We start from the raw sequence: 18,861 nt of genomic DNA on the forward strand, positions 1-18,861 counted from the left end.
TATATGGAGACAGCATTGGTTGCTCTCAGTCAACAGGACATGCTCTCACCTAACCATTTTTCCTGCATACTGCTATTAAGTGATGTTCTTTCCAGTCTAAGCGTCAACCTTTTCCCCCTGTGTTTAGTCTGGTTTTGTTCCAATTCTGTCTATTGTTCTACTTCTGCATGCTATAATAATAATCCTTTTATAACCTCTCATACCCTCTGCTAATGGAAGTCGTCCCATGAAGTTTACTGAGGGTCATCTCCCTTACTTCTATTTCCCAAGAGCAAAACTGAGCCATGAGGAGGTGAAAGGATTTGCTGGAGGCCATTGAGAAGACCAGTGACAGCTCTGGTACAAGAAGCCAGGTCCAACAAGACGTTGATCATTGCTCTGTCCACTTGGAAATACTGTCCTTCCTCCCCAGCGTGCATGCATGCAAACAATGCACCCATTGTATTAATAGGAAATTAACCCTACTCCTTCAGGAGGAAAAAGCTTTAACAGCTGTTGTCCAAACCGTGGCAATGCTATGGCCACAACTGCACCTGGGCGGCATGAGACTCTCGACACTGGGCGGCAGACAGCCAGCGGGTCCGTCCGGCAGCCAGGCACTGCTGATGGAGAAACCCTGTCGTTATCGGCACAGCCCACGTCTTCCCAGGGCTCAGCCAGGCAGAGCAAGGGGTTAAAAATCATGAAGGATTTCTCAGCGAGCCATGGAAAGGACGAAGGAAACGGAAACTAGCCTGAATTTAAACTGAAGCACTCCATTCTTCTGCCAAGCCACTTGCTTCCTTAATCAACTGAGGCCTTGTTTCACAGCCAGTCATCAGAGGCTTTAGAAAGCAGCTCAGGCAGATCTGTAAGGGGAGAGCCACAAAGGATGTCTTTTCGGTGGCACTCTACACCTAGAATATGTGACATTACCGCTGCCCTCACTGCTGCATCTGTAGTGCTGGAATACAACACACAGAAAAGCTATAGGACACTCTCATTACTGAGCTCCGACTTACTTCAATACACTTTAATTAAGGCAAGTCCTGTAGGAAATTGAGCAATGAGCTTTCCCCAGTGGTACCTCTCCTTCTCCCCGAAATGAAAGCTTTGCTGAGGTCGGGAATGGGCTATGCAGGCTGGCATAGCGCTATAGTCAGCTCCAAGTCAAGCGTCTCTTTCTCTGTAGTCCCGCAGTCTTGTTGCTTATTAGATTTTTAGCTTCTAAGGAAATACCTAATTCCTTTTTTTAGCTTGATCTAGTAATACTTTCAATGATTTCTCATAACTACACTTTTATTACTGGTTATAATTGAGTCAGGAGGAAAAAAAAACCGCACATATACCAGAAACCTGATTATTCTGGGAAACTTTGAAGTTCCCTTCTCTCGTGGTATTCTTTGATGTTGCTATTAAATAAATAATGATTTTACATCTCAGTTTTATCTTACAGCACAAAACACACCATTATCCTCAATGGAAAAAAAACCCTCTTTTCATTGTTAGCCACCATAAACATCAGCTGAAGCTGTGCTTTAGGAGCGCTTGAAGCTGACCTAGCCAGATATGGGGCAGCGTAGTTTGTTAGCATCAACTGCTTGTGAAGTAGAAAATGGCACTGCAGACAGACGTACTACAACAGGGGGAGCGGAGGAAGGGAGAGGTTGGATCAAAATAGAAAGAGCGTGCAGGCAAAAAGAAACTAGCAGAAGCTCAAAAGACAGCAGCACATCAGATCCGAAACAGATTATGCGTCTTTTTTTTTTTTTTTTAATAAGATTTTCAGTCATGGCCTCAGGTACTTTTTATGACAGTGGGAAATAGGATGACATTTCTAGAACTGTACTGAATTAAGAATAATAATAAAAAAGATCAGAGCTTAAAGTGGAAGGAACTTATTAAAGACTTCAGCAAAGGTACACACAGAATGTTATTACAGAAAGCAGAGCAGCTGAAATGATTTATTTTTACATGCTTAGTTTAATGTGATTATGGCTTTGACTGTAAAGTTTGCGAGGTTGGACTCCAGGTAGAGGTGTCAGTAGCTGTGCAGCCCCCTGGTCAGACCTATCAGGTCTTGGGCCACGTGCCGCTCACGTGCGCAGGCTCCGGTGGGAAGGCGCGTTATCTGCGCAGCACATGAGCCTCCAAACCTCTCTTCATCCTGTGCCCTTCATCCCCACCGTCCCAGCATGGGCCAGCCCCGCTTCTGCCTCACGCAAGCCTCACGGGTCCAGCCCACGCCTTCGCCTGGGGGCCTGGTCCTGTTCTCGCAGGCAGGCTGCTCCCCGTGGAAAGGCAAGGGGCTCCCTCCCGTTCCAGCCGCCGGGAGAGGGCACCCACCCCGGGAAAACGTCACTTGCGCTTGTCAGAAAACCTCCCACCAACACGCGCTCAGAGAGCGGCGCAAGCACGGGGACCGGCGGGGTTCACAGCACTACCGCGCCTGGGAACATTAAGCAGTGACGCACCAAGGCTGAGGACAGAGAGAACAGAAAGAGCCGGGCAGAGATGTAGATGCTGGAAGGAGAGCTCCGTTACTTTTTCTTGCTCTTATTGCCACATTTAATGCCCTGATTTCCATGAGGTTTTTTTTCTTCTTGTTCTTCTTTTTTTTTTTTTTTTTGCATTACAAATGAAACCTAGACGTCTGCTCTGTGCTTCCCACAGCTGCCAAATACTCTTCACACTCCCAGGCAGTATCCTTTTCACTTCCCTCCTTACCCCTCGCTTTCAACTCCCACCTAGGCCTTCCAAAAACCTCCCCGAGCCACTGCTTCTCTCAGCAGTCATGTAACACTTCTTGCTAGATCTTTGCAACGACAGACATTTGACAAGACTGGAAGAAGAAATTACCACAGACTCTTAAACACAAAGATACAACCTTGTGCTCGGGAAGTCCCTCAGCTGCAGATTGCTAGAAGCTGGCAAGTTATACTGCGGGGCAGTGGGATATGGGCACCCTCTTCTCATGGTCTTCACTAGGCCTCAGCTGACGAGACTGACCCTGCGTGTAAGCCCGCGTGGTCATTGCGCACTGCTTCATGCGGAAGTGGAGAAAGCAGCCCTTATGCTGCTGTTTACCTTGTTTCCTGAAACAACTGTCCTGTTGCAGAGGTGATGATTCTGGGAAGCATTTACATCTAAAGATAGGTTTGAGCTGTGCTTAAAATCAAAGCATAAAAAGCGCAGAGATGTAAGGACTTTTACTTTACGTGCCAGTGGGAAGGAAGGAAGATATGATGGCTGCACTCACTTGCAGTGCGTTTGCTAGCGCTGTGCACCCGCCAGGGTCCCATTGGGCTCAGCACTGATCAAACTCTACCACAGTCCCTCTCTCGAAACAAGCAGCAACCAGCAATTGTGACCAATAATAAAAGTGAGGGAGAAGGACAGGATGAGAGAGATCATTTGTCTAGAAAACAGAGCACCTTCCTGGGCTCTGAATTGCTTTTTAAACGTATCAGCTATCTCCACTAAGCTACTTTTGGCTGGCTAATTTCTTCCAAGTAACACTTCCAAAAAAAAGCTCCTCTTTTCTCCCGTCCTGCTGTCCAGAGCTTAGTGCAAGACTCAAGGTTCTGTGTGGTTCCTACGCGAGGTAGCTAAGAGGAATTTAGGTTGTTTTTTTGCTTTTCAGTCTTCTGAGTTGGTGAAATCAGTTCAGCGCCTTGCATTATTCAAAGCCTTGCTTTCCCTATAGTCCAATTTCCTTTTACTCAATCCAATCTAACTGAAGGCTACCAAGAAAAGGAGTAGTATTTCTCCCTCTTTCCTAGCAGACCGGCCCTCTTAGGTCAGATTGTCATATATAGCAATTATGATAGGATGCAAAAGTAACTTACAACAGGCAAAAAATAGACTGCTTTCTGCTGGATCAACAACATTATCCAGGTCAACAGCACCCAGAGTTGACCGGACAAAGAAGGCAGGAACATGCATTTTGGATGTAGGATAGGGAGAGGCCACCTCTTTTGACAGCAGCTTGCGTTTAAGCTGGATTAAATATTTCAAGAAACGGAACCCTTAGCCTACACTGGATTCATCCTCCCGGCCACTCTTGGTCACCTTAGCTTGCAGCATCCCTCCTAGAGGCCTCTCCACAAGCTGTGCGTCACTGCACGCTGTGATCTTCAGCACTTCTGCTATCTCAGCGCGGCCCATGAGCTGGATGGAGGAGTGTCTGTGAATCAGCCTCACCAACTCCCAGCCAGTGCAACATGTACCTGGTGTGAAAGACCCTTCTAATGCTCCTTTCATGTCTTCAGGGACCAGGGAGTTCAGAAAGAGCCAGGCTTGGGGTCAGCCAATATTACAGCATGGCAGCTGTCTGACCACGGAGCGGAGTAACCAAATTGGATGACGCTGCTGCCCATAGTTCAGCAGCCAGCACAGTTTCAGGCGAACGTGTTTAACCCTTCATCAGCAAACTGGGATTAAATCTCGGGCAACACAAAGAGCCACAGTCAGGTAAATTAACAAAAATTAGCTCCAGCCTACGTGGCTTGCCAAATTAGAGTTGGTCTCATGTCCTCAAGCAAGTTGAAACATGATAGCAATTTCTAATATAACACAAGACTTCAGAAAAAGATCAAGGAACAACACTCTGGGAACGGTGACTTCTGCTACCTCATATGATCAGCCAACCAAATATCCTGGGAGGAAAGGGAATGGCAGTTTTCAACTTACCCCTTGTGTGAACTTCTGCAGTTTTTCTAGGGAAGGTGTGGGCCCCATTGAGAAATGTCACCTCTTGTAGATTCACACAGAGATTCCTGAAGTGCTTACGGGAACTTGTATGAAGAAACCCACAAATCCCACAGGGACCACAGCCCACTCACTAGCCTTAAGTGGTTCTCAGACCAAAGCCAACTGATGGCCCTGCTTCTCCTTTTTCTGTAATTCTGTGACAATGCAATTGCACAGGGCATGCTACTTTTGTCCCAGGTCAGTTAAACTCCTAAGCATGTCCTTAGCTTAATGCAAATCCTGATCACCAGGCAAATTGAGCTGTAGGTCCATCACCATTCCTGTGAACCCAAAGTCTGTGCCACCATGGTCCCCTTCTTCCCCTTGCCCTGGCGGCGTGTTCCCCGTGCTCTCCCCTGCTTGTCAGTGGCACTTATCTGACCCTTTGCTAAGTCAGCTCCAGACTCCAGCCTGGCAGAAAACCAGTTCCACAAGAAAAATGAATAAATTTGTGCTGGTTTAAACCACTATAAAACCACACCCTTAGAAACATAATTGATCTCAAGCCCATATATGACAATTTTAAAAAGCAACTTACTGTAAATTTAGACTCCTCTTATATTTATCATTCTATCCGACATCGTATATGTTTCAGAACCGTGGACACAATTAAAATTTGAGAAACATGAGTAACTAAATACCTTCTTCTCCTAAAAGGCTTTCTTTTCTAACTCTTGCAAGAAATATGCCACTCTGTTTCTAGCAATTTTTTTAAAAGCATTTCCAGAAAACAAAGAGCTTGTAAGATTATGCACAAAAAAAAGTAATTTTGTTTAAAGAAGCAAAAATCTTGAATAATTTCTCAAAGTCTTTTAGTAGAATCCAATAAACACATTACCAAATTACACTGTGTATTTTGCTGGGATAAGTTATCTTTATGTGTATTAGAGGCACAGCATGAAGAAAAACAATAAAAAATATTAACCTTCTTCATAAAACTTAGCAGAGTTATAAAACATCTAATTGAATAAACTACATTTGACATGAACAAATGGCAATATTTCCATGTAATGTTGTCTTTTTTGGCTTTCTTAAAAAGATAAGCTTAAAGAATCTTTTTTTTTTTTAAAAGGTTGGGTTCTTCTGTTTTTATAAACTCAGCAATCAATACTGAAGTATGAGCATAAGCACTTTTAATTTATGAACTGTATATTTGAACAAGTTTAATAGTTTAATCCTATGCATGTTATTATAAGAGTGTTTATTTTTGTTTTACTGCATGGGACTGCCTAATGGAAAAATATTGCATTAAAGCATAAAAAGTAGATGAAACAGCCATTTATGTAGAAAGACAAAAAAGAAATAAAAAAAGACACGGCCAAACGAATACTATGTGGATTTCTTGTAGGCAGAGAAACACCATTAGCTTGAGAGAAAGTGTAACACCAAATAGGGAACCTGCACTGATTTTACCCCTAGGTAGAAGAACAGCAGAAGATGATCCTCTCTCTTTCTATTTAACACTTAGATGAAAAAGGCTTTTTCTTCCCTTGAAAGCATGTGGCACTTATTTTTTTTAATCTAAAAAATCTGTCAGTTCACACAAAGTTGGGAGTAAGCCAGTAGGGCTTACATATATTGTTTTAAGCTGACCTAGAAAAGACTTAACTAAGACAACACTTGTCTATAAAAATATCACTCCTGTTCATCTTAGGGAATAAGGAGTGGACTTTTATGAGACTAACTACAGAGTGAATCACTGCTGTCCATTGTTCACAGCTGAAATATAATGTGACCTGCTGTTAGTGATGGAGGAAGGATGGCTTTTCCCACCATGCCCACGTTCACATCTGAAAAGGATCTTCACAATCTATATTTATAATGTAAAAAACAGGCTCCTCCACATAGTAATATTGATATTAGTCACTGATAGCCTGCTGGTTGCCATGCAGATTATAACGTTCCAGGGAATTTTGGTTAATATTAAATGGAAAGTGTCGATTGGCATGTCTCTCTAGAAAAGGCACAAGAACTATCTTGAGAATCAATATTGATAATACTGGGAACGTGAAGCAGAAATAAACGCACACAGCAACAAGGAGCACATGTCACCTGGCAAATCTAATAGCTGTTAAGCCACTGCAGCATCACAACAGAGGAAAAGCAGGAAATTTAAAAGAAAGCAATTCCACCTATTCGACTTTGCCATAAATAACATGAGAGCCAATTCTTCATCACAGTATTCTAATTAAGACTATGCTTTTATTGGCAGATTGCAGAAAGGCTGTATACAGCCACAACCTTTAGTTGCCAAATCCACGTGCCAGTAGCAGTCAGCACCACCTGCAAGAGGAGCGCACACTATGAGCGTGCAGACCCAGCCCTACCAAGCTGTAGGTCATGTCCTATCAGCACCCTACGCTGCAGGGCCCGAGAAGACATCTCTCACCAGGCTTTGGCAGGAGAAGACAGGGCCGAGGCAAGCCCATACTTGCGTTATTAGATGTAGGGTTTTTTGGTCTGGTACTTGACAGAATTGGGCCTACGGAAATGTAATGAGACAAAGTAGCAGGTAGGGAGGTTTGTTTCAAAATTCTGGCTCTAAACCCACATCACAGACAAAAAAAGAAAAGTGATACTCTCTCACCCAGCTGCTTCAAGCTAGGATAAAGTGCTCATGACCACACGTGGGATGAAATTGCTCACATGACTGTTACCTTTGTCAAAGAAATCTAACTTCTCAACCTGATTATGCAGTCAGTAATTAATGGGAAGTCATATGATCTGAAGAACAATTTCTGCAGCAGCCAAACCGACCTCTCTAGTAACCTGCTGTTTTCTCTCAATGCTTTCTTTCTTACTTCTACTTAGGGAGGAAAAGTAGATTTTCAGCAAAGAGCAATAGACTGTATTTTCCTTAAATCATTTTATATTAGCAGTAGCCTGATATCCACTAAGAATTCAGTTAAAATATATTTGATCTACTTACCAAAACACAGTGTCATTCAAACAAAGCCATGGCATTGAAGACCAGCCGAGTGTAGTGTCCTACATATCCCCTGTAGGCTAGCCTCATTATACAAGCAAGATGCTCATTTATTTAACGTAGGTGTTTGTGTGCATGTGTGTAGACATGAAAATAAAAGCCTCAGCTGCAGACAGAACTAGGAAGCACCATCCTGTGGCTCTTCTGGAATTTGAACCAAGGGAAGACATCTTTCTCCCTAGTCTCTCAATGATTCTACTCAACATTCAACCCGGCGGAGCCCATAATGTATTCTAAATTCCTCAGTGGAGGACAGCATTAGAACAGATAAAGGACAGAACTGTCAAAATACTGAATAACAGGATATGTTGGGAAAAATTCTAGTCGAGGGCCAGCGGCCATAGTGATTCCACTGACCTAAATGCAGTTTCTCACATTCAGCTCAGACTGAAATCAGACAGCTACTCATTTCCTGATGTTCAGGGGAGTATCTTCATTATGCACATGTAGACAGAAGACAGAGATGTCAAACGCGTGCAATGTAGAAACAATTGTGCATCATTTAGTGGAGTGAAGGAAAACAGTACATGAGTAATTGGAGTCCTCAAGGAAGGGAAAACAGAGAACATTGGCAAAGCTTAAAATTAAATACAAGCGAGAACGCTTGTGTTGTTCTCCCTCCTTCACAGCCTCAGTTCTCTCAAGCCTGGCTACACAGGCTTGCCCCCGGTATGGAAAGCAACTTTTCTGTAGTGTCTATCCTGCAATGAGGGGAGAAAAGATCATGCATTCAGCTCAATATTTTGTGATTTAATACCCAAGAAATCCACTTACTTTTTAAGTTTTTTATGGCTTGCTATTTCAGATGAGGGCTTTGATTTTAATCCACTGATTTCAAAGCAGTTTGGTATCTGTCTGTATCTTTAAAGATCCGGACCCAAGTTTTTTCAAAATGATCTTCACAGATTTACCTTTTCTAATCACAGTGAAGTTATTATGAATTTGAATTATCACGTTACAGTTTTTGCCACAAAAATAAAACACAGTATTGTAAACACAAAAATAAAGAGCCTACTGCAAAGGATGTGGTGATGTGACAGTCACCACTTTGAATAACTTTTTCAGTAATGAGTAATGGACAAATTCTTCCAGATCTCCTGAACTATGGGAGCTAATATAGCAGTCCTATTCTGAATCCCTGTAGAAGTGTTCATGATGTCTCAAATCGGTTTAGAAACAGAGTGACTCAAACTTGATGGCTTGAAGTTAAATGGTAGTTCAGTTGTTCTGGGAACTCGGATGGGGCCTTTCTGAAGAGTCTTGTGCTATAGCCTGTTCCACTCATGCTGAAATACAGCCCCAGGAGCCCAAAGTTGCCAAGATATCTCTTCTGTAGCAACACCACACATGTATGGGTGTGACTGACCTTATAGCAGATCCATCCTTTCAGAAAATTCCCGTAGGCAGTGGGATTCTTCCACTGGCCACATCCTTTGAGCTTGTAGCCATGTGACACCACGGAGAGTTATAAAAGGCCAAAGTCTTGTGTGATATAAGGGACCCATTTTACAGAGAGAAAAGAAAAAAAAAAAAGGAAGAACGAGTGTGGCTTAGTTCTTGCGTAGTCAAGGCAAAAGCCTGCGCTGCCTTGCGACGAAAACCCAAATGTTGCAATGCAGCCTGCTGTAGTAGCAAGCAGGGAGGAAGAGAAAACAGGGACATCAGAGAGAATGGCAGAGAAAATCAGAACAAACACCACCTGGCTGAGATGGTGGGGGAGATATTAACTCCACATTTCCAGCATATATTTTACAGTTAGAAGAAATACTGTGTCTCAGGAAGTAAAAAAAAAAATTACTCATAATCAATTAAATACAAATTTTGACAGAAGTCCACTCCTAACTTTGCTCAATGGATCCACTCTACAGCGTGAAAAAGGTGCACTGCCCTTCCAAGGAGCATTGGGTGGGGGAGAACGGAGGACACATAAACGTGTCCTGCCATAAACGTGATCCTTCATTAACAGAGAAAAGATACAAATGAGGTTGCAATAAAACCCTTCCATTTTTGATGCAGGAGGATTTCCTCATCTGCTTTCCCAGACCCTTTGGCAGAATTAGAGGCTGCAGTAGCTCACACGTGCACATCCATGCCCCTATTTAATCTTCATCCACCACCCTTGCCAGTTTGCCTTCTGCTTCAGTCGGGCAAGGCTGCAAGTAATTACCCGCTGCCAGCTGCTCGGCAGCCTACCTGGGCGAGCGCCGGGCCGGCGGCCAAGGCGCCGCGGACTGGCCAACCCCTCACACCACACCGCAGCGCAAAGAAAACATTTGCGCTGGAACGTGCATTGGCAGGCTTGGGGGACGGAGCAAGTAAATATGCAGTATGCCAGCAAGCTGGACTAAATACACCCTCAGTGCAGCTAGGTGGTCACTTGACATCGAGCGAAATATGTACCAGCCACAGCAGAAAGCTTGCGTTACTGAAGCCCACCCTCGATCTGGTCTGCGGGTACACCACAAACTTGGGTTTTGTCATCTCAGGCCGACTCATGTCACAAACACTCAATTAACTGTTTAAAAGTTAAATAAACAAACGGAGCAGGAGATTATAACTGATTAACGGAAGGGCAGGAAACATGAGAAGCTGGTTTGCTAGAAAGAAAAGCTCTTGTGCTGAGATCTCCAGTAATTAGCAACAACAAGACCTAGAGAAATTTATGATGGAAAAAAAAATACCAAACCCTTCCTGTTTAAATGTTCTCTTTTCACATATTTAGCTTGGAAGACTAGCTTTAAAATGCAAACACAGACTGGGTCTCAAATACAGAATAGATTCATGCTCTGCAAAAGTCATATACTCAGATTCCAAATCAAATGAACATGGATCAATGCTAGTCCTTTTTTTTTTTTCTCCTTTTCGAAAAGAATGTGTGTTTTGTTAGTGGCCATCAGATTGGCAGTTCAGTACTTTCATACAAACGCCTGAAAGGCAAGCTAGTTATTGCTGGCAAATGGCGTTACGTCCTGCCTGGAACACAACTGTAGAGCTAAGCTGCTAGACCTTCCCAATTGCTGAACAGTATCATTTGGTAATCAGTTAGCAATTTCAGCACAGCAGCGGCTGATGTGACCTGGTTATCAGCCCGTAGAGGAGCTCTTGCTGATTGTGGAGAACCCTACCTGGTTTCATTGTTCTGCTGCTGAAATATTTTTCACCTAGCTCTCAGAGCAGCCCAGATCCTCCCCAGTTCAGGTAATGAGGTCCCCAGACAGAGCTGAAACCCCGACCTAGATTTCAATGGCTCTCCAAGCTGTGTTTATGCATCTTCAGGGTGGCTGTGTTAACTCTTTTAAATTGCAGATAAACTGCAAATTAAAGAGACTCCTGGGTCCTTTTTTTCAGTTTAAGTGCATTCATCTCTGCTTTACTGTCCTGATTTTGTCTTTCTCTGGCTTTGTTAGATATTTCAGAAGAAACTTTCTATCAGAATGAAGACTTACTCAAATTGATAACAAGCACACGGTTGGAAAAACAGCACTAACAGAGCAGCAGTAATTTCATTTGGAAGGCATACAGCAGGTCTGATCCTGAACGAACACACAGAGCTGGTTCGTGTCAGGTTATTATTCCGCCTTAGATTGTGCAAAGGTCCCAGGTGCAATTAAAGCTCCAGGATGCAAGTCACTGCACGTGGCTAAAGACAGTGCTTAAACTCTGGATACAAAGGTGAAGACTATTACTCCATTTTCCTTGTGTCAAATTGCAAAAGTACAAGGTAAATCTGCACACCAATATCAAGTAACGTGGAAGAGCGAGAGTAGCTCTCACTGAGCTAATTAGGCCTAGCCAAGAGCTGAATTACACTGTTGCCGGAACCCATGTTAGAGCCAAGTATCCAAATGATACTCTCTGCATGGGAGTTGGGCTAGATGTCCCAGAAGTAGTAACGGTGGGACTTGCAGAAGTCCTCAGTGACAGTCGGATACTTTTCCAGCTGAGATCAATAGCAGCAGGATTAAGCCACTGCAGAGGACTTCTGAAAAACCTTCAGATAGAAAACAACCCTCTTTCCCTTTCCAAAAACAATCATGGATTTGGAGAAGAAAAAAAAAAAATCAAAGTTTGACCACCTTCCATTACAGCACATGATTCATGTTTCTCTGCAAATGCTTGCCGCAGAAGCTGGTAAGGTTATTAATACACATGAATATCCCGTGGGAAACTAGCAGAGCATGGGGTTCCCAAGTTTCTTTGCTAGTGTACCACTTGCACAGTGGGAAGAGGGGGAGCCCTCATTCCAGGACACAGCCACAAATGCAGGAGATGGCATTTGACTGCTGGGGCACTGTTCTCGCGTTGGTTTCGGATCTGCTTGCGGACACAACTGGAGAGCCCTAGCCGAGGCTCTGCAGTTCAGGGAGCTTGCGGATAGCAAGCCAGCGCTTCAAAGCCTGCTGAAGCCCTGTGCACATTAAAAAAAGCAAATAAATTGGTGACAATTGAAGCATTGCATATTTTTGCCTAAAAATAGCTCTCCCACAATCTCACCCCACTTATTTCACCACCATGGCTCTTCACTGCCATTAATTTACACTTACAGGAAAAGAGGAGGAATTATAGTGTTTTACTTCTTTACATAAATATTTTGCATTTTAGTGCATCGCACTTCAGACATGCTTTGCAGTGCTGCACAGAGGCCCCAGTGAAGGTTTAAGGTATATGCAATGGTAAAAATACATTTTCAGAACCATTTTTAGAAATACCTGTCAGCATTTGGATATCTGCAGAGCTGTGAAAGTGCAGCTGCCCCTGGAAGAGCTGTCACCGCACTGATACTTCCCAGCAGCAGACCCTGTGATTATAGAGATTAAAGGCACAGGTCTCTTAACTACAGGCTTAAATGCAAGCCTGGGAAGAGCTCTGCCCTCCTCCCTCCATCAGTTTGCACTCTGATTAATCCTTCTGAAAGGAGGAGGGCTGAGACATGCAAGAGTGGCAGAATTTGGGCTATTTATGCCCTGAGCACGGGGCGGGGGTTGAAGTGCCTCTCAGGGCTGGGGAGGAAGCGCAGCTCATCCCTGAGTGCACGGAGAGCTAAAGATTACATCTGAATACCCTTCCTTTAATCAAGAGCTTCCTCTTGCTTTGTTTTATATACCAGTGAGAACAGCTGAGTGTTACCTTCCGCCTGATTTGCTCCTCTGTGCACAAAAACAGCAGAGACCCTGCAAAGGCCGAATCCTGCCTGTCCTGTGCCTTAAGGAGTCACGTCTGTGCCCAAGGAGCCAGTCCTAGAATAAAGCCTTGCTCTGGGCGCTGGGAGATGAGAGACATTCAGACAACAGCGTGCAGCATCAGGTCCCACGGGGAGGTCCGCTCTCGTCCCTGTCCCTGGCTGTCACTTCCCAAGCGCTCCCGTGCCTTGGACCTGGCAGCCAGGTGACCATTTGGCAAGTGAGGCCCCTCTCCAATCCGGCAGAAAGCTAACCCCCCAGGAAACGCTTTGGCACGGGAGGGGACGAGGAGCGAGAGGAGAGCAAGACTGCCCCTTTCAGTGACAACCTGCGGCTACAGCAGACTGAGCACATCCCAGAAGTGCTCCCAGCTTTAAAAGCTGTAAGCGTGGTCTGAAGCCACCTCCTTGTGGGCACAGCGCGCCATACCCAAGAAAACGTGCAACACGAATAGCTCCCGTTGTCCAAAAAAAGGGTGGCAAAGCTTTGTCCAGGAAAGGACTTTAGCTTTTCATTCAACCGTTCACTGAGCAAAGTTTGGAAACCGGTCCCCATAACAAGATGGGTATTAAACTGCTCCTGTTCTGCAATGGCTTTTGGAAGCCAGGCACTGCTTGGCATAGCAGTGCCTGCAGTATTGGTTCCAGCAGCTTGGGGCTCTTTCCACTTTGACCGTTTTCCCCGCAGGTACGTTCATGCAACTGCTTCTAATCAAACCCAGTTGCTGGCGCCGCTTGTGCGGCCGGAGCCCAGGCCCGCTGCTTTCCGCCGGGCTTTCAGAAACGACGGGCTTGCAGCAGGAAGTCCCCAGCGCTCCAGCCCTTGCTTCAGTGGCTGCTTCTGCTCACTGCTAATCTCCAAAAATACAACTGTGAAACAATACCGTTCATTAAATGATAAAATCGAGCTTTTTTTTTTTTTTTCCCCCCAGTCGCCCTGACGGCATGATCACACCGTTGCGGCAGAGGCGACCGCGTATCACGGCGGCTGCTAGAGCCCCCGCCGGCCCGAGGCTCGCCGAGCAGCGCGTTTCCCAGCCTGTCTCGCTCCCCACAGTTCTCGTGCACTTCGCGGTCTCCAAGGTCTGTGAAAAAATGCAAATTTCTATTTTGGGGGAGGGGAAAAAAAAAAAGTGGAAGTGGTTCGTTTCTGAGACAGCTACTGCCTAAGCGCGTAAAGGCGAGGAAGGGGAGGGCCAGGCTGCCACGCGAGCAGAGGAAGGGCGTTTTCTGCGCCGAGGGTGGCGCGTCCCAGCCCGCCGGGAGCCCGGGCGGCAGCGAGGCCGCGGCGCCGGCCGCCCAGCCTCGCCGACGGCAGCAGCTGCTCAAAGCGCCGGTCCTCTAGCCGTACACCCTGCACGTCGGCATCAAAACGCGCCCCCCCACCCCCCTTCTTTGGGCTACAACTTGGCGCTTTGTTGCTTCTTCAGGTACCCCGGAGGGGAATAAGACGACGACGAGGGGAAACGCCTGAGCGATGGGATGCGCCCCAACGGCCGCGCTGCTGCAGCGACGAGAAGGGCTGGAGGAGCGTCCTGCCCCGGTGAGATCGTCGCGCTTCCCTGGACCACGCGGCTGCGTTGCTCGTTGATGTATTTTCAGCACTTTGTAACGTGTGCCTGTCAAGAGAGCTGCACTGTACAAATACAGATGAATACAGTTAAAAACACTTGGAAGCTTAAATCAGCACATTTTGGAATAGGCCACCACTGCAGGCCACTATTCCCTTAAAAAGTGTGTGTGTGTGGGGGGGGGGGGGGTGGACAGGGAAGCAGGAAATAAAAGGCCGTTCCCTGCAGATGCGTTCCCATCGGAAACACACACAACGCGCTTTATTTATTTATTTTGGAACAGCCCTGGAGAACCACGAGACCAACAAGAGACCATAATTGGCTAAAACTGCTGACTGGGGCTTAGCTTCACGTTAATTAAAATTATGGTATCTGCCTCACGCTAACTAAGCGCGCCCAAGGAACCGTTCCCGAGGCTTTGAAAGCCTCCCCGCGCAAGCTCGCTCGCTCCCGCGCCGGGCCCGCTCCCTTGGCGCGCCAACGTCCCCGTCGGAGAGCTTCCCTGCCCCAGGAGCTGCAGCCGGTCGCGGGCGGGCTGCCGGCCCCGGCGAGGGCTGCCCCGGGCGGGAAGGCGGCCGTCGGTGCCGGCGCTGCGGGCCGGGACCGTGGGAAACCCGCCCGGCTAGTCGGGCGCTGGCAGCCTCTTCTTTTCATAAAGACGAATAGCTCAGCAGCGGAGCCCTGGAACCGGAGAAAACTCTCCCATGCTTTCCCTGTTATCTCTCCGGCTCTCTCGAGCTACATTTTTGGCAGCCACTAACCTCATTTCTTCCTGCAGGAGCTGCCAGCGAGCCCTTTCCCATTGGCTGCGTTTCTTCCCATCGCTTTTCCGCTGCCGGGTGCTCAGGCAGGAGGGTCGCGCGCGGGGGCCGGAGACCGCCGCAAGGGGCGAGGACAGGGCAGAGCCCCCCGCCGTGCCCCCGGCAAATCTGCCTCGCCGCCGCTGCCCCGTTGCCTTTCGTAAGCTGCGGCGAGACTTGGCCCTTGCAGGGGTTTGGGCGCGCGGCCCTGGGGGGCATTGCGGCGCTGGGCTGGAAGGGGCGCGAGAGCAGGGCTGGCGGCAGCTCCCGGCTGGCAGAGCTCGGCCGCCCGGCGCTCGCCCGAAGGGCCCCAGCTCTGCAGGAAGGGCCGCGTCTCGAAGCGGGAGGTTTCGCGAGCCCTTTTCCTTCTGCGCGCTTCCTCGGCAGACCAGAAAGAGCTGGGGCAGGGGAGCCCCTCACCTGGGCGGCCGGCGCTGCAGTCCCGGCGGGTAACGCCGGCAGAGAGCTTAGCTTCCAAATTATGGAAAAGGAGTAGGAACGAACTACCGACTGGCGACGTTTGCAGATGCTCTAGAGGTGATGGGGGATCTTTTATGTTCTTCTAAATTAGATTCACAGAAATTCATTTGGTGATGCCCAACCTGTAGGCCTAGTACCACTAAATCATCCTTTATGAGCTCATAAATACACGTTTCATTCTTTGTCACATTTAGTATAGAAAATGATTTCCACACATAGACATATTTCAGCTCCCTTTTAATCACAATCTGCCACCTTTTTCTAGCCTTTCAAATTTATAGCAACATTAATAGTTCAAAAATAATAGTGTTTACTGAGCACTAGATTTCAATAAACTAGGAACACGCAACAGTTCCTAACAATGACTCTCGAAACCAACAAAGCCTGAATGAATGTCATCTTTTTCACCCTGATTAACACACCCTCATCTATCGGCAGAAAGTTTCCATTGCAACTGTAAGAAAATAATTCTGTGGATTATGTCATATTGATTCCAAGTAAAATTCAAAGCCAAAGAGAAAGCAGAAAGGCATTTTCTATGTCCTCAAAGAAAATATCACTGCTTCAATTAGGTGCTACAGAGGCTTGGAGTAAACATATTTTCCACCGGTTTTCTCAGAACCATGCCCACTTAAATCTCCAATATTCTTCTGCATGCTCATTTTTCATCCCAGTTTAATACCACGCCTCTGGGTGTTAGTGGTTAAGGAGATGCTGCCAAGCAACACAAGCCAAAAAAAGCTGGGATGAGAAGGGAAAGTATGGCCTTTATATAGTAAATAAACTCTGCAGCCTTAGTGTTATGGTTGCTGTCAGCATAACTCGGAGGGGAAAAAATTAACCCAGTGCTAGTTCTGCCCTTCATTTCCTGGACCATCTGAACGTCCAGTTCTCCAGTTTTCAATCTGCCTTCAATCCAGTGGGAGTAATACAAAAAAATGAGCATTCAAGTCTAATAAATCTCATCTTTGGAGGGAATCACTGGTATTCAGAGTTAAAACAAAACTAGATAAGATGTTTCAATATTTCAGTAAATAATTTAATTTCATTTTCAATAAAATATTGAGTTCTAGGGAATCTAAATACACTGTTGATGTAACGATCATATAGCAATAAGATGGGAATTGCTAACTCCAGTATCTGTAGGTAGTGCATGTACACTATACATAAATACGTGTCATATGTATACAGATATCTTCAAAATAATAAAAGTTAGCAACCTCATTGCCAGAATGAGCTAGCAGCATCCCAGGCATTAACAGTTCAGAAGATAAAAACCTTCTCAGCTACAAAACTCCTTGCCAGGAGCACTGGTGCGCAGGAGTGACCCGAAGGCGGGGATGCCGGGGAGGGGCTGGGGGATGCACCTTCCTCTCCAGCTGCAGACCTTTCTCCTTCCCACTGATACTCCACCTTTCCATGGGACAGGTGATGAGAAGCGTGAGTTGATGCTATCCCTGTCATTGCTACAAAGGATACAACTTCCAAGTCCTTGCAAAGCATACATCAACGCTGCTTACAGAGCCAAGTCCCCTGTGGTCCTAAACGTGCTGCTCTACGTCCACTGACACCAACAGAAAATTTTCACTCAGAGGCTATTGCATATATCCCAATCTTTGCAAAGCGAGGGGGGGTGGAGACAAAGGCGAGAAAAATCAGTGGCTTTATAGGTGTTATAAATGCAGCTTACTTTAGAGCTAAAAAAAAATCCTGGCAGATGGTCCACAACATCTGGGAGAATGTTAATGCCCAGATATAAAATTTGTTTTCTCTGTTTCTCTTTGTTGGGATCCTATTTGGGTCTAGTGGGTAGTAGTAAGGTCTATTTCCTAGGCTTGTCTCTCAAATTTAAATCTCAAAGCAAAATCTGTAAACGTTACAACCTCTCAGTTATTAGTATAGTGCAGAGCTGAATTCCAATCAGTCAGAATATGCATAAATATATCACATAGAAGTGTGTTTGCAATACTTTCCCAAACAAACCTCTAAGAAATTGTTTAAAAAGAGTCTAGCTGAGAAAGAAAAGAAAACTGACTGTATTAGCATACCCCGTGAAAACAAATGGTTTGACCTTGTAGCAATAAACATAGGAACAGCTCTATTAATCACGTTAAAAAAAAAAACAAAACAAAAACCAAAAACTAAGATTATGAAAGTTCACTGTTTTGGGGGCAGGAACCATCTCTTTTTGTTCCTCTTTGACAGCAGCCACTAGCCGCGGCAAGCGCTCCTCAGGGCTGTAATAATTCCACGTTACCGTGGTTTCGGAGACACACGATATGCCGGCGGTCCCAGAGGAGCAGCACAGGAAATCTGCTTAATCTGCATCCGCTTAGCCTATCCCGGCTGGTTTTCAGAAGTTGTCACTTCGGAAGCGGGAACCGAATCCGAGGGCAACGCTCGGCTCGTTCCCGGAAAGCCTTGCCCCCGCCAGCAAGGCAGGGCACGCCGCAGCTCGACGGCCGGCACCCTTCCCACCCGTACCTTGCCCTTTCCTGTAATTAGCTCAGTTTTTGGAGTCGGAGAAGTCCGGGCTTCTCTCCCCTGGAGTCCCGGGGCTCCGGTTACAGCCGCAGCTCCCCACCCGCCCCGCCGGTGATGCCAGGCAGGTTTTGCTTTTCAGCAGCCAGGCAGGAAAACCACGGAGCCTCTCTGTTCCAGATACCAGGTCAGATCTGCTCACAGCCGAGATGCTACAAGCAAAAGCGATGGGAAGAGAGCTTCTTCTCAGCCCCAGCTGGCACCAGAAGCCTCCACGCCAGCCTTCCAGTCTCCGAGGAAAATGAGCAGCTATCTATAATGCATCAACATAAAGCTACGGTAACAAGGGCTGCCCACCCACCCTCGCAGCTGAAAAACCTGGCAAATATTCCCTTCCAAGGCAGAGGAGTAAGAGGCTTGGGCATGCATACCCCTTTCAAAGGCTGGGTTTCTCCAGCCTCATCCAAGTTTGAAAGGGTTAACTTATCATGTATTACTCCCTTATTCTAATGCTAATCCAACAGTTCATTAAATGACATACTAATGCTTAAATTGGAAAAAAAAAGAATCCCAAAAGCAAAAATAATCTTGCCTATAGTGATAACAAGTCAGTTGGGGCATGGACTGCATCAG

The 18,861-nt window shown here is 46.2% G+C and overlaps 1 protein-coding gene across 1 annotated transcript in view; it reads right to left on the reverse strand.

Annotated features, from left to right (window-relative positions):
- Positions 1 to 14,726, reverse strand: part of SERPINE2 (serpin family E member 2) — a 56,271-nt gene extending 41,545 nt beyond the window's left edge. Inside the window, exon 1 of the mRNA XM_068954988.1 lies at positions 14,717 to 14,726. The gene's annotated coding sequence lies outside the window, so the exon portion shown is untranslated. The remainder of the gene's footprint in view (positions 1 to 14,716) is intronic.
- Between the last annotated feature and the right edge of the window lie 4,135 nt (positions 14,727 to 18,861).

The sequence above is a fragment of the Struthio camelus genome, chromosome 9 (assembly GCF_040807025.1).
Source record: "Struthio camelus isolate bStrCam1 chromosome 9, bStrCam1.hap1, whole genome shotgun sequence".
Taxonomy (NCBI): domain Eukaryota; kingdom Metazoa; phylum Chordata; class Aves; order Struthioniformes; family Struthionidae; genus Struthio; species Struthio camelus.